General features: G+C 40.8%; 1 pseudogene; it reads right to left on the bottom strand.

Moving 5' to 3' along the window:
- Positions 1–14,536: 14,536 nt before the first annotated feature.
- LOC147451016 (uncharacterized) lies at positions 14,537–18,164 on the bottom strand (annotated as a pseudogene).
- Positions 18,165–22,805: the final 4,641 nt, after the last annotated feature.

Genomic DNA, 22,805 nt, shown 5'->3' on the forward strand with positions numbered 1-22,805 from the left:
AAACCAAAATTTTTACATCTAGTCTCAAGCAACAAAATGGGATTTCAAAAAGGCTAAACATGAAAATCATGGAGCGAGCACGAAGCATGCGGCTACATGCAGGCTTACCGCTTGGGCTTTGGACAAAAGCACTAAGTATGTCTGTGTATTTGATCAACCGGTCACCCTCAACAACATTGAATGGGGGAGTTCTAGAGGAGGCATGGACATGTAAACCGGTGAATTATTCATTTCTCAAAGTGTTTGGGTGTGAGACTTTCATGCATATAGATAGAAGCTTAAGATCAAAGCTAGATGCAAAGTCAAAAAAGCGTTTCTTCATTGGCTATGGAGAAGGTGACTTTTTGGGTATCACCTATGGAATCTTGAAGATGGTAAAATCTTGAGAAATAGGGATGTAATTTTCAATGAACAAAATATGTACAAAGATTACTTGGAATGAAAACAAACAAAAGAAACAAGCGATGAGTACATGGAGCTTGAGGATGGTGAAGACTCAAGCAGTGCAAACGGTGACAATATACAACAACATAAACCAAATGAGGAGTCTCAACCTATTCCCCAAAGATCTACAAGAGCAAGTAGACCTCTAGAAAGGTTTATTCCTTCCTTCAACAATCTCTTAATCTCAAATTCTAGAGAGCCAAAATCATGCAAGGAAGCATGCAACATGAATAATAGATTTCAGGGCTTCATTCCATGCGACACCACACAAGCAACATTTTCAAGATTACACCAAAGGTAATTTTTGGTATTTATACTTGGGAGATGATTAAGCTTGTGAAATTTTCAACAAAGGTACAATTTGTGTCAAAACTGCTAATGGAATGAATGGAAGTTGAAAGATATTTGGTATGTTCTATCTCTTCGCAAGAATTTGAGATCTACAAGACAATTGGACGGTGAAGGTCACAACATTGCATTCGGAAACAATTGGACGGTGAAGGTCACAACATTGCATTCATAAACAAACAGTGGAAAATCTCAAAGGGATCTTTGGTGGTTTCCAAAGGAGAAAAGGTTGGTACACTTTACTTGTGTACTGTCAACTCACAATCTTCAGCTTGTGCGACAACTACAGCAGTCGATAGTGCGGTGTGGCACTACCGGCTTGGGCATATGAGTGCCAAAGGAATGCAAATCCTTCAAACAAATAAGGTTCTACGAGGTTTAAAAGAAGTGGACTTAGAGTTCTGTGAAGATTGTGTTTATAGTAAACAAAAGAGGGTAGAATTTCAAAAATCAAGAAATGAAAGAAAAAATAAAAACTTGAGCTAGTTCATTCTAATGTTTGGGGTCTTGCAAGGACACCATCAGTTGGTGGCTCATTGTATTATGTAACATTCATAGAGCTTTGGGCGGAAGCAATAAGTACATATGTCTATTTGATCAACCGGTCGCCCTCAACGACATTGGATGGGGGAGTTCCATAGGAGGCATAGACAGGTAAACCGGTGAATTATTCATTTTTCAAAGTATTTGGGTGTGAGGCTTTTATGCACATAGATAGAAGCCTAAGATCAAAGCTAGATGCAAAGTCCAAAAAGTGTTTCTTCATTGGCTATGGAGAGGTGAATTTGGGTATCACCTATGGAATCGTGAAGATGATAAAATCTTGACAAGTAGGGATGTAATTTTCAATGAACAAAATATGTTCAAAGATTACTTGAAAAGAAGAGAAAAACACGTGATGAGTACATGGAGCTTGAGGACAGTGAAGACTCAAGGAGTGCAAATGGTGACAATGTACAACAACATCAACCAAATGAGGAACCTCAACCTATTCCCCGGAGATCTACAAGAGCAAGCAGACCTCCAGAACGGTTTACACTTTCCTTCATCCATCTCTTGATCTCTTATTCTAGAGAGCCAAAATCATATGAGGAATCTATACAACACGAATCCAAAGAAGAATGGATAAAGAGCATGCAAGTGGATATGGACTCATTACACCGCAACCAAACATGGGAGTTGGTTGAGTTGCCTAAAGGTAAGCGGGCACTTTAGAACAATTGGGTGTATAAGCTAAAGGAAGAAGGTGGGAAGAAAAGGTACAAGTCTAGGCTTGTGGTAAAAGGTTTTTCTCAAAAGAAAGGTATTGACTTCAATGAAATATTTTCTTATGTTGTAAAAATGAACTCAATTAGGCTTATCTTAAGCCTTGTGGCTGCTCATGATTTAAAATCTCGAGCAAATGGATGTAAATACAACATTCCCTCACGGTGACTTAGAGGAGGAAATTTACATGCTTCAACCAAAATGGTATAAATTAAGGGTCAAGGAGAAAATGGTTTGCAGATTAAAGAAGAGATTGTATGGTTTAAAGCAATCATAAAGACAATGGTACTTAAAGTTCGATTGATGGATGCTAGATCATGGATTCAAAAGATGCAACTCAGATCATTGAATCTACACAAAGAATTTGGGAGATGGAAAGTTGATCGTCCTAATGTTGTATGTTGATGACATGCTGATTGCAAGTGCTAACATGCAGGACATCACATAACTAAAAGAAGAGTTGTCTAAATCTTTCTCAATGAAAGATTTAGGTGCTGCAAAGAGGATACTTGGTATGAAGATATCAAGGGACAGGACAAAGAAGACAATAAATTTATCTAAAGAGGATCACATCAAGAAGGTACTAGAAAGGTTTGCAATTTTGCATTTTTCAATGCAAAATGCAAAAACAGTTTCTACACCTTTGGATGGTCACTTTAAACTAACCAAGGATATGTGTCCAAAGGCACAAGGGGAGACAGCCTATATGTTTAAAGTTCCATATGCTAGAGCAATAGGTTCTCTTATGTATGCTATGGTCTAGACAAGGCCAGACATTGCACATGCAGTGGGAGTTGTAAGTAGCTTCATGGACAACCCAGGTAAAGTGCACTGGCAAGCTGCGAAGTGGATACTTAGGTATTTGAAAGGGACTACAACAAATGCTTTGTATTTTGGGGGAACTGATATTTTTCTTTTAAGGGTATGTTGATACATATATGGTAGGTGACAAAGATACTTGAAGGAGCACTACTGGCTATGTCTTCATGGTTGGAGGCACAACAGTAAGCTGGGCTTCAAAGTTTCAGAAAGTGGTCTCACTTTCTACCACGGAAGCAGAATATGTAGCAATGACAGAGGCAAGCAAAGAAATTATGTGGCTTCACTGATTCGTAGAAGAGCTTGGATTCAAACAAGACAATTTCATCTTGTACAGTGATAGCCAAAGCGCTATGCATCTTCCAAAAAAGTCAACCTTTTATTCAAGGACAAAGCACATTGAGGCAAGATATCACTTCATATGCACTCTTTTGAAAGAGGGACAACTAAAGCTAGGAAAGGTGCATACAAGTGAAAATCCTGGAGACATGTTTACAAAGGTGGTCAACAAGGAGAAGTTGAGCTTATGCTCATCTTCAATCGGCATTCAAGGATAAGAAGCCAGGATGGAAAGCAGTCACACATTTGGTGTGGAGATCAGTCTCCAAGTGGGAGATTGTCAAGTATGGAGTCTGATTTACCCCTTGTAATTTTTGGATTAAAAACTACAAGGGAGGAGAAGCCATCGTGCATGAAGAAAGATCACTCGTCGAAAACCAAAAATTTTCATGACCAACGGAATATTCCTATTTGCCTGAATATTATGGCCGGACGACGATCGAAAAATGGTCAAAAAATGGCCAGTCGTTTGGCCGGTTGCCAGTAGTAGTCAATGGCCGGTGGCCGGAAGTCAATGGCCAATGGCCGATTTCTAAGGCGAACTTTTTTTCTCAAGGGCAGCCACACATGGGCAGATTGGAGTGTCCAATTTGGACTTGTCAACACAAGGGCGGCTGCACACGGCTGCCTCTCATGAGAGATGGCAGCCCTTTTGGCGTATAAAAGGAGGCCTCCTCTACCCACAATAATGGATTGTGAAGCATTGTGGTGCATTGTGAAGTTGATGTGAGGTGGTGAGAGTGAAGCAAGGCGGGAGCTCCAAAAGGGTATAATCCCTTTGTGACTTAGTTCTTGTTTGAAGTACTAAAGCCAATGAGTGACTGCTTTTCCTTGGACGTAGCCCATTGGGTGAACCACATATATCGTGTGTGATCTCTCTCTCTCTATGCTATAATCTCTCGTGTGTGAAAATTATCCTCTCCATTAAGTAAACTACTCATTCATCTACTTAGCTACGTCCTATTTCCTAACAAACCCGAGTATATAATGACAGTGATTTGGAATTGGATTTGAAATTGGTATACAATGATTTTTTTTTGTGTTGTGACGACACTACTTTATGGAATTGAACTTGAGATGAGTATTGAATGATGAGTGTGACCAATGATATCCTTATTTGTCAGAGTATGACATATAGCGCTTATTCTAGTGGTATGGGACACTAGAATAAGTAGTATCTGGATGGACAACATGCATAAGCAATGTTGTTTACTTTCATTTTTCTTTTATTATGTGATATTTTTGACAGAGGATACTAATCACTTTTTTTGACAAGTATGGTTTGTAGATTATTATCTTTGCAACTAAGGATAGTTGCTTTCTAACGGAGAGGTATGTAATGGAATTGATATTTTATTATCTAGTGCAAGTGACAGGTGGAAAAGGCTAAGGGTTATGCAAAAGATATCATCTTTATGGAAATTTCATTATTTTAATTCTCTTTATGAGCTAAGGCCATTCAAGTCCGACCGACCAATGTGTATTTATTTTTAGCATTGAAGAATCTATAAATAAATATGTGCGAGAGGAAAATGCTCACTCTTGCACGGGGGAAGATTGCACCGAGTGTCTGCGCTATTCTTCTTCTATCCTCTCTTCTCTCTCGCTGTGTCAGCGTAGCACTTCTCTCTAGGAGGTGCTCCTACACATGATCTCTTGTTCTCTATCTCACTCTCTATCTATCTCGTGCCGGATTTGCTATGAATTTCCTACATACACGATTGTGCAGGCATGTAGATTTACTAGATTTATCATCAATTATGTGCTATTGATATGTTTTGCAGGGCCACTATGCTCTCGTTTGTAGCATGCACATCCTAGAAGATCCTCTCGAGCCCAAACAAGCACACACTCATATCTTGTACCACATAGACGATACACAAGAACAGACCACTATGCACATCAATGTCACCACCACCACTCACACCAAAGAAAATCCATAGCCAACACCTCATGCAGAATCCATTGCTTCAAATCCACATCCTCAATCACATTTGGATGACCCAATACCACAACCCACTCCAGACACCCAACAACCTCCCCAACCTTCGGATCCAAATGATCAAATTAGAATGCGGCAGATTTTTGGTGATCGCCCACCATTACATCATGCCAACCGTACACCTCTACCGGATTCCCCACCAATGTCATCTCTAAACACACCCACACAAGAAACAAGACCAAGTGAAGAAGAGTACCGGGGGTTCCCTGCTAAATGAGCATCCCTCACGTGTTGTCACAGCACTTGGCACTCAAGCAACCACGATATCTACATCACTAAGTTTTCCGAGTGGTTCAAAGAAAAGGTGATCAAAGCTATACTAGGAGTGTTTAGTGTGAGGTGATCACTATCATATCATGCTTCAAGTGCAAGAGATCCGTTTCGGTTATGGTTGGAGGCAAGGCGGAAAAATGGTAGGTGTTGGGTAGAAAACTAATAAATTTTTGACACTAACCATTTCTATTGTAAACATGCAATGTTAATGCCCCAATCAGTGGTTCCATGGTCAAGTTTTGTCTATTTTTGAGTTTTTGTTTAATTTTTTATAAGTTTTTTAAAATTTTTAAATTTTAAAACTTTAAGCACTATATATGTCAAAACTCACAACTTGAAGTTCATTCCTCATTTGCACATCCTAGAAGATCCTCTCGAGCCCAAACCAGCAGACACTCATATCTTGCACCATATAGGCGATACACAAGAATAGATCACTATGCAGATCAATGTCACCACCACCACTCACACCATGGAAAATCCGCAGCCAACACCTCATACAAAATCCACGGCGTCAAATCCACATCTTCAATCACATCTGGATAAGTCAACACCACAACCCACTCCAGATGCCCAACAGCCTCCCCAACCTTCGAATCGAAATGATCAAACCACCATGTAGTAATTTTTTGGTGATCACCCACCATTACATCATGCCAACCGTACAGCTGTGTCGGATCCCCCACCAATCTCATCTTTAAATAGACCCACACAAGAAACAAGACCAAGTGAAGAAGAATACCAGGGTCCACTGCTAAATGAGCAGTCCTCGCTTGCTATGAAAACACTTGGCGCTCAAGCAACTGTGGCATCTTCATCGCAAAAATTTTCTCAGTGGTCAAACAAAGGGTGATCAAAGTATTACTAGGTGACCCCGTTTTTGAAGCACGAGAAGCCAAGAGACGGAAGAGATGCAAAAGAAAGAGGCAGTTGAGAAAGAAGCATAAATAATGCAAGAAGAACAAAAAAGACAAAGGGAGCAAGAGGAGTGGCAGAGAGTTGAGGCCGAGAGACCCCACTTGGCTGATTTACAAGCACGGGCAGAAGGCAGAGGACAGAGCTCGAGCCGCCCAACAAGCAAAAATTGGGAGCTCTAGGCCTTCAAAATTTCCTCAAAATAGCAAAAAAATGTGCAAAGAAGAAAAAGCAGAATCTCATTCCCGAACAACAATGGGCCCAGGAGGAGAGGAGGAAAAAGTACAAAAATGACCCTCCTCAATGGGCTAGGCAAGCGGCTCCTCCACCATCGCCAACATCACAGAAGAAAGGAAGATGGAGGCTAGTCACAATTTCTTTGCAGGAGATCCAAAAGTATTAGAAGAGCACCGAGGCAATCATACCAAAAGCGTCCTTCTCTCGAGTGGTGAGAGAGATAATGGACGAATATAGTGATCCCGTGACCCACATACAACGTGTTGCTTTATTGGCTCTACAAGATGCTGCCGATGCCATTTTGGTGCAGCTATTCAAGGATGGTGTTTCTTGTAAGGTGCATTCAAAACGAGTTACCCTAACAAATATGGATTTAGCTCTAACAATCAATTTGCAAAATGAAGGATGCATGCATAAGAATAAATTTATCCCATGTAATTTCTCTTTATGAGATTTATAATCCATTCTTATAATATCAATGAGTCGAATTTCTACCATTCGGTGCAATTGTAACAATTGATTATGTACATTGTGATCATTTAGTATTTGAATTTCTCAAGTTGTTAAATTTAAACTCACCTCCACCAATCAAGCACCCGGTGGAGGGGGAGCATCGCCGGTGAATTTTTTATGAAACTGGGCAACTGGGGGAGCATACGAAGGTGGTGGGAAGCCCACAATGCACAAGGATTTTTTACACCGTTGGACCTCATCGAGCTCGCCGTGCATCATGGGTGTGCATTTCCTCTGTACGCTCCCCCCCTTTGCCCAATTTCCTAAAAATTCACCGACGGTACCCCGTGGCCACTGAGTGCTTGTGATTGGTGGAGGTTTTTTTGGAAAAAGGCGTGTGACATTACCACCTACGGAGGCAATGAAGAAGTCTTAGAGATAAAGCGTGCTCTGTGACAGTCTGTTGATTATATTTTTCATTTGCTTGAAAAGGCAAAGCTAACATATGATGAGATATCCACCTTAAAGTATGTAATCAATAGTTTCACAGCAAAAATGGTGGATACTTGGGGAGAGACACAAATAACACATTACATGGTGGGTTGAACACTTGGTCTCTATAGTCAAAATGCATCTGTGTTGGACCTTGAGTTTTTTTTTCAACATGCACATAGTGCATTTTTTCTCGATACCTATGGTTTATTGGACATCTAGAGTAGCCAAGGAGTGGAGCACTCACATTATTAAGCAGTAACAGTGTATTTTAAAAATACATGCCATGGAGGTGGAAGAAAAAGGAGCAATGCCCTACACAAGATGTTCAATTGGTTCTACAGAGTTTTAGCATGGAGAGAGAGGAAGAAGACTAGATTGCAAAGAATATGGAAAGTGGTTGGCATGAGACGATCACAATCATATCATGCTTCGAGTACAAGAGATCGATTTCGGTGATGGTTGGAGGCAAGGCAGCAAAATGATAGGCATTGGGTGAAAAACTAATAAATTTTTGACACTAACCATTTCTATTGTGAACATGCAATGTTGATGCCCCAATCAGTGGTTCCATGAGTCAAGTTTTGTCTATTTTGGAGTTTTTCTTTAAATTTTTATTAGTTTTATTGAGGTTTTTTTAATTTAAAAGTACTATATAAGTCAAAACTCACAACTTGAAGTTCATTTCTCATTTGCACATCCTAGAAGATCGTCTTGGGTCCAAACTAGCACGCACTCATATCTTGCACTCGATACAATACATAAGAACGGACCACTATGTACATAAATGTCACCACCACCACTCACACCATAGAAAATCCACAACCAGTACCTCATGCAGAATCCACAGCTTCAAATCTAAATCCTCAATCACATCTAGATAAGCCAACACCACAATCCACTCCAGATGCCCAATAGCTTCCCCAACCTTTGAATCAAAATGATCAAACCATAATGCGGCAGATTTTTGGTGATCTCCTACCATTACATCATGCCAACCATACACCTATGTCGGGTCCTCCACCAATATCACCACACAAGAAACAAGACCAAGTGAAGAAGAATACCAGGGTCGGCTGCTTAATGAGCAACCCTTGCCTACTGTCGCAGTGCCTGGTGCTCAAGCAACTATGGCATCTACATCACAAAATTTTTTTGAGCGTGTCAAACAAAGGGTGATCAAAGTAATACCCGGTGACCCTGTTTTTGAAGCACGAGAAGCTAAAAGATGGAAGAGAAACAAAGAGATGCAAAAGAAAGAGACAGTTGAGGAAGAAGCACAAAGAATCCTAGAAGAACAAAAAAGACAAAGGGAGCAAGAGGTGTGGCAGAGAGCCGAGGCCACGAGACCCCACTTGGATAATCTACAAGCACAGACAGAGGTAGAGAGGAAAGCGGTAGAGGACAGAGCTCGAGCCAACCAACAAGCAAAAACTGGGAGCTCTAGGCCTTCAAAAAATTCCTCAAAATAGCAAAACAATGTGCAAAGAAGAAAAAGAAATCACAAGCTCATACCCGAACAAAAACGGACCCAGGAGGACAGGAGGAAAAATTACAAAAATGACCCTCCTCAATGGGTCAAGCAAGCGGCTCCTCCACCACCGCCAACAACACAGAAGAAACGAAGATGGAGACCATGCACAATTGCTTTGCAGGTGATCCAAAAGTATTAGAAGAGCACTGAGGCAATCATACCAAAAGCGGCCATCTCTTGAGTGGTGAGAGAGATAATGGATGAATATAGTGATTTCGTGACCTACATACAACATGCTGCTTTATTGGCTCTACAAGATGCCACCGAGGACATTTTGGTGCAATTATATAGGGATGGTGTTTCTTGTATGGTGCATTCAAAGCGAGTTACCCTAAAAAATACGGATTTAGCTCTAGCAATCAATTTGCAAAATGAAGGGTGCGTACATAAGAATTAGTTTATCCCATGTAGCATCGCTTTACGAGGTTTGAAATCTTTTCAATTTCTACCATTCGGTGCAATCATAACAATTGATTATGCACATTGTGTTCATTTAATATTTTAATTTCTCAAGTTGTTAAATTTAAACTCACCTCCACCAATAAAACAACAGACGCCCGGGGGGGGCACCACCGTTGAATTCTTTACAAAACTGGGCAATGAGGGGAGCATAGAAGGGTGGTGGGATTCCCATAATGCACATGGTTTTTTTGCACCATCGGATCCCACAGAGCATCACCGTGCATTGTGGGCGTCTTGATAACTCCGTACACTTCCCCCCTTGCTCTGTTTCCTAAAAAAATCATCAATGGTGCCCCCTGGCCCGAGTGCTTTATTGGTGGATTTTTTTTTTGAAAAAGATGTATGACATTATCACCTATAGAGGCAGTGAAGCAGTCTTAGAAATTAAGCGTACTCGTGTGTGGTAGTCTGTTTATGATATTTTTCATCTCCTTGAAAAGCCAAAGCTAATTGTTAAGTATGGAGCTTGATTTACCCCTTGTAATTTTTTGTATTAAAAATGCACACTTGTAAGGTCCCCATTATGAGGAGATCCATCGTGCGTGAAGAAAAAGCACTCGTCAAAAACCAAAAAAATTGTCGGAATATTTCTTTTTGCCAAAATTATGGCCGGACGACGGCCGAAAAGTGATTGAAAAGCGGCCAATCATTTGGTTGGTTGTCCGGTGACCGATGGCCAAATTCAATGGCCAATGTGGCCGATTTCATAGGCGGACTTGTCTTCTCAAGGGCGGCCACACATGGGCGGATTGGAGAGTCCATTTAGACTTGTCTACACAAGGGAGGCTACACATGGCTGCCTCTCTTGAGAGAGGGCAACCCTTTTGGCCTATAAAAGGAGGCCATTTCTACACACATTTTGCAGTGTGAAGTTGATGCAACAATGTGGGTGTGAGGTGGTGAGAGTTAAGCAAGATGGGAGCTCTATTAAGGATATAATCCCTTTGTAACCTCCTTCTTGTTTGAAGTACTAAAGCCATTCAGTGGTTGCTTTCCCGTGGATGTAGCCCACATTGGGTGAACCACGTATATTGTGTGATCTCTCTCTCTCTCTCTCTCTCTCTCTCTCTTTACTCTATAATCTCTCGTGTGTGATAATTTATCTCTCTCCATTAAGTAAACTACTCATTCATCTACTTAGCTACGTCATATTTCCTAACACTAATTTGTGATGAAATATTCACCTTAAAGTTTGTACTCAACAGTTTCACAACACAAATGGTGGATGCCTGGGGAGAGACACACATAACACATTACATGGGGGTTGAACACTTGGTCTCTATAGTCAAAATGCATCTGTGTTTGACCTAAAGTTTTTTTTTTCAACACATTCTATTGCACATAGTGTATATTTTCTTGACACCTACGGTTCATTGGGGATCTGGAGTAGCTAAGGAATGGAGCATTCACACTATCAAGCAATAGCAGTGTACTTCAAAAATACACATCATAGAGGTAGAAGGAAAAGGAGCAATGCCCTATACGAGACGTTCAATTGGTTCTACAGAGTTTTAGTGCGGAGAGAGAGAAAGAAAACTAGAGTGCAAAGAAGTTTGAAATGTAAAATAGAAAAAGTGGTTAGCATGAGGCGATCACAATCATATCATGCTTCAAGTGTAAGACAACAATTTCGGTGATGGTTGGTGGTCAGGCGGAAAAATGGTAGGCATTGGGTGAAAAACTAACAAATTTTGGACACTAACCATTCCTATTGTAAACATGCAATGTTGATGCCCCAATCAGTGGTTCCGTGAGTCAAGTTTTGTTTGTTTTAAAGTTTTTATATATTAGTTTTATTGAATTTTTATTTTTAAAAAAAACTTTAAGTACTATATAAGTCAAAACTCATAACTTGAAGTTCATTTCTCATTTACACATTTTAAAAGATCCTCTCAAGCCCAAACCAACACGCACTCATATCTTGCACCACATAGACAATACACAAGAACAGACCTCTATGCACATCAATCTCCCCACCACCACTCACACCATAGAAAATCCACAGCCAACACCTCATGAAAAATCCACGACTTCAACAAGTGATCAAACCACCATGCAACAAATTTTTGGTGATCTCCCACCATTACATCAAGCCAACCGTACACCTCTGCTAGATCCCCCACCAATCTCATCTCTAAACAAATCCACACAAGAACAAGACCAAGTGAAGAAGTCCGTTGCTAAATGAGCATTCCTTCCTTGCTATCACATCACCTAATGCTAAAGAAATCGAGGCATCTACATCGCAAAAAATTCCCTAGCGGTTCAAACAAAGGGTGATCAAAGTATTACCAGGTGACCCTGTTTTTGAAGCATGAGAAACAAATGAAGAGATGCAAAGGAAAGAGGTAGTTGAGAAAGAAGCACAAGGAATGCAAGAAGAATAGAAAAGACAAAGGGAGCAAGAGGAGTGGCAGAGAGCCAAGGCCAAGAGACCCCACTTGACTAATTTACAAGCATGGGTAGAGGCAGAGAGGAAAGCAGCAGAGGACAGAGTTTGAGCCGCCCAAACATGCAAAAACTAGGAGCTCTAGGCATTCAAAATTTTCTTAAAAGAGCTAAACAATGTGCAAAGAAGAAAAAGCACATGCTCATGTCGAAACAACAACGGGCCCAAGAGGAGAGGAGAAAATAAAAGTAAAAAATGACCCTCCTCAGTGGGCCAGGCAAGCGGCTCCTTTACCACAGGCCAACATCATAGAAGAAACGAAGATGGAGGCCAGGCACCGTTGCTTTGCGGGAGATCTAGAAGTATTAGAAGAGCATTGAGGCGATCATACCAAAAACGGCCTTCTCTTGAATGGTGAGAGAGATAATGGATAAATATAGTGATTCCATGACCCACATACAACGTGAAACTTTGTTGGCCCTACAAGATGGCGTCGAAGACATTTTGGTGTATTCTTTCAGGATGACATTTCTTGTATGGTGCATGCAAAGCAAGTTACCCTAAAAAATACGGATTTATCTCTAGCCAAATCAATTTGCAAAATGAAGGGTGCGTGCATAAAAATTAGTTTATCCCATGTAACCTCTCTTTATGAGATTTGTAATCTTTTCATATAATATCAATGAGTCAAATTTCTACCATTCGGTGCAATCATAACAATTGATTATATATATTGTGTTTATTTAGTATTTGAAATTTTTAAGTTGTTAAATTTAAAGTCACCTCCACCAATCAAGCACTCGACGATCGGGGGGGGGCACTGCCATTGAATTTTTTACGAAATCGGGCAACATGGGGGAGCATAGAAAGGTGGTTGGATGCCCACAGTGCACAAGGGTTTTTTGCACCATTGGACCCCACCGAGCACCACCATGTGTTGTGGGCATCCCGCCACCTTTGTACGCTTCCCCCTTGCCCGGTTTCCTAAAAAATTCATCAACGGTGCCCCCCAGCCGTCGAGTGCTTGATTGGTGAAGGCTTTGTGGAAAAAGGTGTGTGACATTACCACCTATAGAGGCAACAAAGCAGCCTTAGGAATTAAGAGTGCTTGTGTGTGGCAATTTGTTGATAATATTTTTCATTTGCTTGAAAAGTCCAAGCTAACCTGTGATGAGATATCCACCTTAAAGTTTGTAATCAATAGTTTCATAGCACAAGTGGTGAATGCCTGGGGAGAGACACACATAACACATTACATGGTGGGTTGAACACTTGGTCTCTATAGTCAAAATGCATCTGTGTTTGACCTAAAGTTTTTTTGTCAACACATTCTTGTTGCACATAGTGCATTTTTTCTCAACACCTATGGTTCATTGGGCATCTGAAGTAGTCAAGGAATGGAGCACTCACACTATTAAGAAATAGCAGTGTAATTGAAAAATATACGTAACGGAGGTGGAAGGAAAAGGAGAAATGCCCTACGCGAGATGTTCAATTGGTTCTACAAATTTTTAGCGAGCAGAATGTAGTGAAAATAATTTTGAAATGTAGAATAAGGAAAGTCGTTAGCGTGAGGAAATCACAATCATATCATGCTTCAAGTGCAAGAGAGCGATTTTGGTGATGCTCGGAGACAAGGTGGAAAAATGATAGGTGTTGGGTGGAAAACTAATAATTTTTGACACTAACCATTTCTATTGTAAACATGTAGTGTTGATGCCCCAATCAATGGTCCTGTGGATCAAGTTTTGTCTGTTTTGGAGTTTTTTTAAAAATTTTATTAGTTTTATTGAGTTTTCAAATTTTTGTAATACTTTAAGTAGTATATAAGTCATAACTCACAACTTGAGGTTCATTTCTTGTTTGAACACCCTAAAAGATCCTCTCGAGCCCAAACAAGCACTCACTATTATCTTGCACCACATAGACAATACACAAGAATAGACCACTATGCACATCAATGTCACCACCACCACTCACATCATAGAAAAATCGAAGTCAACACCTCATGCAAAATCCACGGCTTCAAATCCACATCCTCAATCACATGTGGATAACCCAACACCACAACCCACTCCAGACGGCCAACAGCCTCTCCAACCTTCAAATCCAAATGATCACAACACATTTTGGTGATTGCCCACCATTGCATCATGCCAACCGTACACCTTTGCTGGATTCCCCACCAATCTCATCTCTAAACAGACCCACACAAGAAACGAGACCAAGTGAAATAGAATAATGGGGTTCACTGCTAAATGAGCATCACAAGAACCATATGCTACAAATCCCTCAATTCTCACACTCATCGTCGATGTAGACATTCCGTCTCCGATGTGTCTCACAGATTTCAGAATCGTATCGCATGTCCGCTTCCATGCTCCGAGCCATCTCCTCAGCATAGACCGGCATGGAACTTCCAATCAACAAGAAAATGCATCATCAAGACAAAATACTAAACAAGACATAGAAGCAATATCCATAAACACTAAATACCAATGTTGACATCAAAAGGATAAAAAAACATAAGCAATGTCAATGGCATAGTAAGACGTGGGCCTCACTAGTCATCAAAGGGATTGACACGCGATGGCATATCACCCTCATCATCAATATCTAAGGAGGTGGAGGGGTCCTCTCTGCTCTGCTTTCTACGACGGAGTAATGGTAGCACATATCCTGAAATCAATGGCTCATCAATGTCGAGCGCAACACATGTCCGTCCTGATCCCACACAAGCCGCCAGTGCAGGGGCTGTACCACATCCAAGCTCCAAGCAAATATCTCCACGCCGACAAAGGAGCTCCACAAAGCATGCAACAAAAGAATGGCTCTGCTGCAATCCACCTCGCAATGGCTCACCTGATGATAATCTAGCTTGAGAGAGCTCCGGAATATGATGCATCTTAAAAGAATCCGATGACTGCATGCCAAGGCGAGAAAATAGAACAGTGCTCTCTGCTACGAAGCACGGTGGATGCATACCTACTCGATGAACCATAAATAGCACAGAGCAAAGACACTGTAACAAAAGAGGCACGGTTAGAGAAAGCAACAACATAAATTATTAGAGTATTAATACAAAGCAAGTGTGTCACCTCAATAGGACCGCCAAAACTCTCAAAATGACCACAGGCTCCATGATGGAGTACTACAATACGTCGATGAACAACCAGCTCTGCAGCACGAAAAAACCTTTCCACCCACCCAATGGCCTCTCCTGTTCAAAGCATTAATTAGTACAAACACTTACAATGATTATTACTATCTTATGGCATGATCATAAACAAAAGGATCTCACTCGCCGTAGACACCATGATTAGAAGCCAGCCTGAATCTACTAGCGTCGAGAAAGCCAAATGAACTCCAACACACACATGATCCTCACTGAAAAATGTCCCAGTGAGGTAGAGTAGAGGAGCCTACTAGAGACCCACCAAAGGGGAGATCCAAGAAAATGAAATCATCAGCCCTTGGAACGGCTCTCCCCGTGCGAGTATATAGTGTAGCCTCCGAACGTGCCCGTGAAAGATGCTCATGTACAGGGATCCATAAGGGATTCCGGACTCCCGCTCTAAAGTCTGCAGCAATGGAAATGTAGTCCCCCACTATGGCCATGCACCGTGTGTCAACAAAACTGGATATGTTTTGTAGTGGAGACTCCACAAGATAAACAAATGAGATAGTCTTCCTAGCCATGATGGTGCCAGAAGACACTGGAACATCACAACAAGATAAAATTAGTCATCTATGAAGCATATTTTTGGAAAGCATTAACAAACATTTATAAGACATACCAGGCATTGAGCCCACATCCTTCTCTACGATCGTATCCACAAATGTTTCCTTTTCCTTTTGAGAGTTGCGTGCATCTTAAACAAAACATTTTAAGTCAAAATACTACTAACTTCTGGTTGTTTGGCATGCCAAAGAGTGAAACATACCTGCATGAGGCACCTCTCGTCTATCTGCTGGTGGATTTTGTATCACAACATCCCTCGACATCGTGTCATGCAGCTCTCTTTCACGACCAAGAACATGGCCTTTTTCCATATCTATCCACCACGGACAATTCTCAATCTCCCATGCACTCAAGGTGCGCATACTTGAGGGGTACATGCATGTGTCTTGAGTAGCCATCTGAGTCCACTGTCTTGCCAAAAAAGGCATGGCCGGCAACACATTCTTGGATACCAAAAACATAAAGAATCTACAATGAACAACTAACAAGTCACATGAAGCTCATCACATAAACATAACAAATTAATAAAATTGCAATTAATAAATTGTTCACCTGAAAGACAAACGTTGTGCTTCCATTCGCAATGTATCTACCTTCTTCAATGCCTGCTTCTCCACATCCTTCGTCTTTGCTCCAAGAGACACTTCAATTGGAAACAAAAAGGGCCTGGCTTCAAATTTTATCTCCTCAAAATAGAATGTGAGGGTAGAGTCATGTGGCAAAGGCACAACGCCAGGCACATCCATAAGATCTGACACAATCTGAAATGCTCTTTCAAAGACTCGTGCCAAAAAACCCTCTCTACGAAGCCACCTACAAGTCCAAAAAGAGTGAGAGAAAAAAAAGACAGTACAACAAATTCAAGATTAATTATCAAGGATCATCTTACATGCGGAAGACGTGATCTCCTTTCTTAAGACCATATGCACCCCTTGTAATCTTGTCCGCCTCAAGCAAAGAAATCCAATGAATCTTGATTTGAACGGGAGCATCTTGGAGTGCTATTAAGTTCAATTTCTCCAATGTAGCCCAACTATCATTACCCCATTTCAGAGACAAAACCCTTGCTAACCAATCCGTCGCAAGGTTGGGATCCACAATGTTAAGTAACTGCAATATGAGTGTAAAAATGGCAATTACTCTAATTACATATTGTACCATTCGCCACGAACAAAGAGTAGATGCAAACAAATAAAGTACCTTCCCAATACGATCTTGATATTTGTGTGTGATCTCTTGGTGAATTCTCTCCTCTTCCTTTTTGAAGTCTTCGTTAGACAAACCATGCTTCACATTCGACATTCTCTTCTCTTTCTCTTTTGTCATTTGAATCTAAAATCCAAAATAAGCAAGACTATATTAATAATCACTCACACCAATGCCAAAAGAAAGAAATTTATTTGATTCATACATCATAGACCAATCTGCCAAGGTAACGTCGAGTGAGCGGATACCAAGGCTCAGAACCTTTGGCATACTTTGTCCGTACGGCGGCAATAAGAATTTGATCCTTTTCGGGTAAACCGTTTAAGTACATCACATGATCCGCCGCACAAATGTGTGTGGTATTAACGATCTCATCACGAAGATGAGTGGCAACCAGAGCATGAGTATTCATGCTGCATTGACATATCATGTAAGCATTCAAATATACAATAACTTAAATACTAGCAAAGTTGAACAAGCAAAACACTTACAAGTTCATTCTTTGCAAACTGCTTAGCAACGCAATCTCAGGCACTTTGGTAGGATCTATGATAGTGCACAAAACACGACAATGTTTCTCCTTAGAAGTGGAAAACCTTTCTTTAATTGCCTCTGTCCATGCCACAGTACGATGATTCCCTTCCCAAACATAGAACATGTGATTGACAAGATCTTGAAACTTTGGTTTCTTTTTCAATTCACATTCGAATTCATCATTGATCTCATTCCATAGAGGTCCCCATGTTGCTTTGATCTCATCTTGAGTACACACAAAAGTTAAACTTTAAACAAAATCCAAAGAATGTGAACAATGGCAAAAAGATAGAAAGTATTGACATACCTGTCACAAGGCTCTCCTCTCTTTTGCATGTCAATAAAGAGACAATGAAAGCTCCTTTTTTTGGCATATAGCCTTCTTTTGCAAAGGCAGACTTCAACCCACTAAGATCGTCTCTCAACCCTCTCACCCTTGCATATGGAATCAATCTGCACAAGGGAATAGAGGGACAATCAAAGTAGCTAAATGCACGTGTGCTCTCAAGCATATCTTCTCCCCTATGCATGAAGATTTTTTGTTCATCCTCCATTTCTGCGGCTGCACTAACCTCGTCCCTTATCTCCATGGGACTATCTGCAACCCATTCTCCTCAGGGGCTAGTGTCTCATCTATCTCATGTAAAGATCCCTGCCCCATGTCCATAGATAGAATCTCCTCTTCTTGTGTTTCTAGCTCCTCTACCATGATAGTAGCTGAAACCGAAGAGACTTGGTCACTACTGTCCACATGACCATAAGAGATTTGGTCACTACTCCTCCCTCTCCGGGCACGACCACGGGATCTAGGGCTGATCCAATGTAAATAAACAATTCAACATTTTTAGTAACCTTCAAAAGGAAATCAGTTGTTGACGAAAACACATAATGAAACATAAAGTATTGTTATGGAATAACAAAATGAAACAAAATTTAATTTAGAGCACTATTTCAAATACTATGCATAGCCCATGAGATATATCTCCAACAGATTTTAGAAACCAAGGCTATTTATTTATTCCAACATCATTAAAAATGTAAAAAATTCATAAGAATATTTAATTGCAGATATTTAAAAGTTTAAAACACCTGGCAGGAGGACGCCCTCTTCGATTAGATGTACCATTTTTGCCTACCATCGATTGCCCTTGTCGTGAATTGACCTACACAAGTCAAAGCTAAACTTAAATTTGCAGACATGGCATAAGTAGCTCTACATTTAAAATTAAGTTGTATTAACCAAAAAAAAAACAAAATGCAGAATCTCTAGTTGATTGGACATAATGATACATCATTCAACACCATTCGGTGGGAAACAATTGGCTAAGCAAGCCAACCACGGCAAAATTTCAAGCCTGTTGATAGGGCTGCACGCCGGCGTTCGGTCATTGCGATAGTATTTTCCTCTATTTTAGCCTGCTTTTTCCCTTGCGCTCATCATGAATTTTGAAAATTGAAAATGACAAAAAATTAAGCTGACATACATTTTTTTCGAACACTTGAGGGTACCTCTCTCTCTCTCTCTCTCTCTCTCTCTCTCTCTCTCTCTCTCTCTCTCTCTCTCTCTCTCTCTCTCTCTCTCTCTCTCTCATTCATTTTGAGAAGCTTGAAATACTGTTAACCAGTGTTCGGGAAAATTCATTTTACAAAAATCCCTCCAAAACTAGGCAATTTTACTATACTAGCCAAAAAAATCTCGCAAGAAGCTGACACACATTTTTTCCGAACTGTTGAGGGTACCCCTCTCTCTCTCTCTCTCTCTCTCTCTCTCTCTCTCTCTCTCTCTCTCTCTCTCTCTCTCTCTCTCTCTCTCTCTCTCTCATTTTTAAAAGCTGGAAATACTATTAACCAGTGTTCGGAAAAATTCATTTTCACAAACATACACTATTTTACATGTATTTAAGTATCTAAGTGTTAAAAAAAACATACTATGGTATCTAAGTGCTAAAAAAAACATACCCGACTCTGTGTTAGGCAGCGCAAGCACACAGGCAGCGCAAGCAGACTCTCAGGCAGCTGTGTTAGGTAGCGCAAGTCACAAGCAGACTCTCTGAAAGATGATAGCAGGGCTGGAAACTTGGAGCTTGACGACAGCAGGGCTGGAAACTCGGAGCTCGACAATAGCAAGGCTGGAAACTGCAAGCTACCGCAACGAGCGCACGTCGGCGCGCGCTACTTGTAGTAGAGAAGAGACGAGGCCTGTGTCCTACGCGTCCCCATCAATGGCTCTCTATGTCGTGCGCCTTTGTCTCCACAAAAACGTTTTTGTTTAAAAACTTGCCAAACCTACAGATGATAACACTTCAGTTATTTGGTCCATGGAGTTAAATGGTCTCAAGTTTCACACGATAAGTGTCTCAAGTTTTACACGAAACTACCATCGAGAGAATGGTCTCAAGTTTTGGGTTTTAAACGAAATTACCATCGAGAGAATGGTCTCAAGTTTTGGGTTTTACACGAAATTACCATTGAGAGAATGGTCTCAAGTTTTACACGAAACTACCAGAATTTTGTAGGTATTCTACCTTCACAAAAAAGTTACAAAAATTGAGTAATAGTCGCTTAGTCTCGTCTTTTTTCGTCGATGGCGCGAGATTGTGTAGGTTAGGTTTAAGTGGCTTTAGCGTACAAGGAGTTGCTATTGATAGCTGTTGTGAGCTGGGAAATTGGCTTTATGAGCTTGCGGGAGTTGGTTCGATAAGGGCTACTTGCTATTTGTACTAAGGAGGGCTCGAAGGTGGGATTACACTAAACAAAAATTTTTTTCGAGCTCTACGAGTCGCTCACAACTATTTTCTGCTTCAATTTTGATTTATATAAAATTCTTAAAAAAAACTCTCAAATATTTAAAGTTCTTTAAAGATCTCCAATATTTTTTCATAAATGTCGTAAATGTTGTTCGGATTTTGAAAAAATTCCCAGACATCATGGTGATTGTCTATCATGATTCATAAGAAGAGTCTTGAGTTAATTTGAAGTTAAAAACGCCCAACTCGAACGTGACGTGAAAAAATGGAATTTTACATGATTGATAGGAGACGTTCTTGAATGCTCGACGGCTGCGACGTCTCCACCATCACACATTGCAATTAAATCAATTAACTTTGGTCTTTTTCAATTTTCCCACTTTGGTTAATGTTTGTACTACCCAGCATCGTAACTCAATTAGCCCACAGTTCTTGAGCAGTAATCCTATTGGTCCACCTTTCATTAAAATAGTTTTATGTAATGGCTAGGCATATCACTATCTATGGACCGCAAGGAGGCCAAAAGCTTGTTCTTATGTTTGAAGGTAGCACGTATGCCCTACCTGTAGCCTCTGTGAGACAACATTTCGAATTAACTACTGCCTTTAATTTGCATCCCTTAACTTTAAGTGGCGACCAGGTAAAGATGGAAGTAATTGAAACTTCTAATGGTGATGAGGTTTTCCTTCTAAATCACGACCAGTGTCAGTTTTTCAAGGTTCGCATTGCTTCAAATCAGACAACTGCACATGGCAGTAGAATCAAGTCTGCACCAGCAATAGTTGATTTGGAATCTGATGAGTTTGAGAAGCTTGGTTCTTTTAGCGTGCTTGAAATCATACGTTCAATGCCTTTGCAGAGAAATCTTTATCTGGCACTAAAACAAGCAAAGAATATCATTCAAGTTCAAGAGCTGCCTGTGCATTACAATGGCTATGTTGCATTTGAGTTGCCACCTTCTGGTGCAGCCAGTGGAATGACAGGGATGGAGCAAAGAAATGATACTCACATGTGGACTGAATATGTCACATGCAGTAGTGACACTTTTCCAGGCATTGTTCGGTTCAGTCGATGCTCAGGTCACTTGTGTTGTCATAACATTAACTGTCCATATTATCTAAGGACTAGATTATGTAATGAGGTTCATTGGCGTGGTCGCCTTTCAAAGTCTTCCCCACAAGGCATGCTTACACCTGACTATGGCACCTTGATATGTAGTCATTGCTCTCAAATGCCTGAATGTGTGGCCATATGTCCTGCAGTTATTTATTATTGTATGCCGAGAGATAAGCAAAGATGGACCCGATGCATGCTACATTTAGGCAAGCATCACCATCCATGTGGAGCAGGAAGGTCCAGATCAAATGAAGAAAAAGTTGCATCGGTGCTACAAACTCGTGCTTTTGCAGATCCATTTACCACTGCGAAGCAGTTGGAGCGTACAATTGCTCAAGATTTTATAATGGAAAAGCTTGTCATGGAGAATGCTGAGAACACCAAATGTATTGAAGACGGTGAGTTTGCTGAATTTCTTGACACAATCACACCTTTGTCAAACAAGCGAATGATTGAGAGAAGCTTGGAATGTGCCAAACGATCAAAAAACATAAGTGCAAAAGGTTTGGAAGCTGTGCTTGATCTAAAGAGCAAGAGTAGGTATCCATACATTCACGATGTTCTTTTTCCTGTCCAACTTGGAGATGGACAACAACCACATGTATTTAAGATGTCAACCATCAGTCCGGGAAGTGGGGTTGATCTAGTTAATCAAATGCGCCCGGGTGGAAACTTGGAACACATGTGGGTGCACTTTGATCATGTGCATCGTGTGCATGGATGTCCAACAATGTGTGCACATGTTTATGATCCGTTTGTTCGTGAACTTCTGACAATTGCAACATGTGAATTTACTGTGGAGAATAAGTTTGCACAAATAGAGTTTTGGAGGATGCTCAATAAGGTGGTTGAAGTCCAAGGGTATGATAAGCCCGAGTTTAGAGGTTTCATGGCTGATGAAGCAAATGCAAATTGGATAGCAGTCAGAACCGTTTATTTTGGAGGTCCCAATATGGCTATGCCTGCCAAGGAACGATCATGTGTGTTCCATTGGGAGAAATCCATGATCCGTCATACTGTGAAGTGCATTAAGCCTTCCTCCCAAGAAGAACACAAGATTAAATGCCGCAATTGGCGAATCGCATCGTCAAAGAATCAAGCTGAAATCTGCAAGGGAGAACTTCGTCGCTATTGGAGATCTGGGCATGCTATTGATGGAGAGGTTTCATGTCTAGAGACTTGGTTGGCTTGGTGGGATGTCAGAGTTTCACATTGGGGAGGACACTTTGTTATGCAAGATGAGTCTGGAATTTTTATCCCCAACACTAACTTGTCTGAGAGCAAACATGCTAGCATGCGGGCATGCTTTGGTTTCAAAGAAAAAATTAGTTTGTATGAAGCTGCAGGGGCAGACATGGCAATGGTAGTGCTACAAAGTGTAAAGTATAATGCTTACCTTAAAGGTGCAAAGACATGCAGTGGTCCGGGTATACAAGATCTTGCTCAGAGATTCTTTAATCGATCGTCCACAGCTTTGGGTGCTACAA

This window comes from Adiantum capillus-veneris, chromosome 9 (genome assembly GCF_014529385.1).
Source record: "Adiantum capillus-veneris isolate H3 chromosome 9, ASM1452938v2, whole genome shotgun sequence".
NCBI classification, from domain to species: Eukaryota; Viridiplantae; Streptophyta; class Polypodiopsida; order Polypodiales; family Pteridaceae; genus Adiantum; species Adiantum capillus-veneris.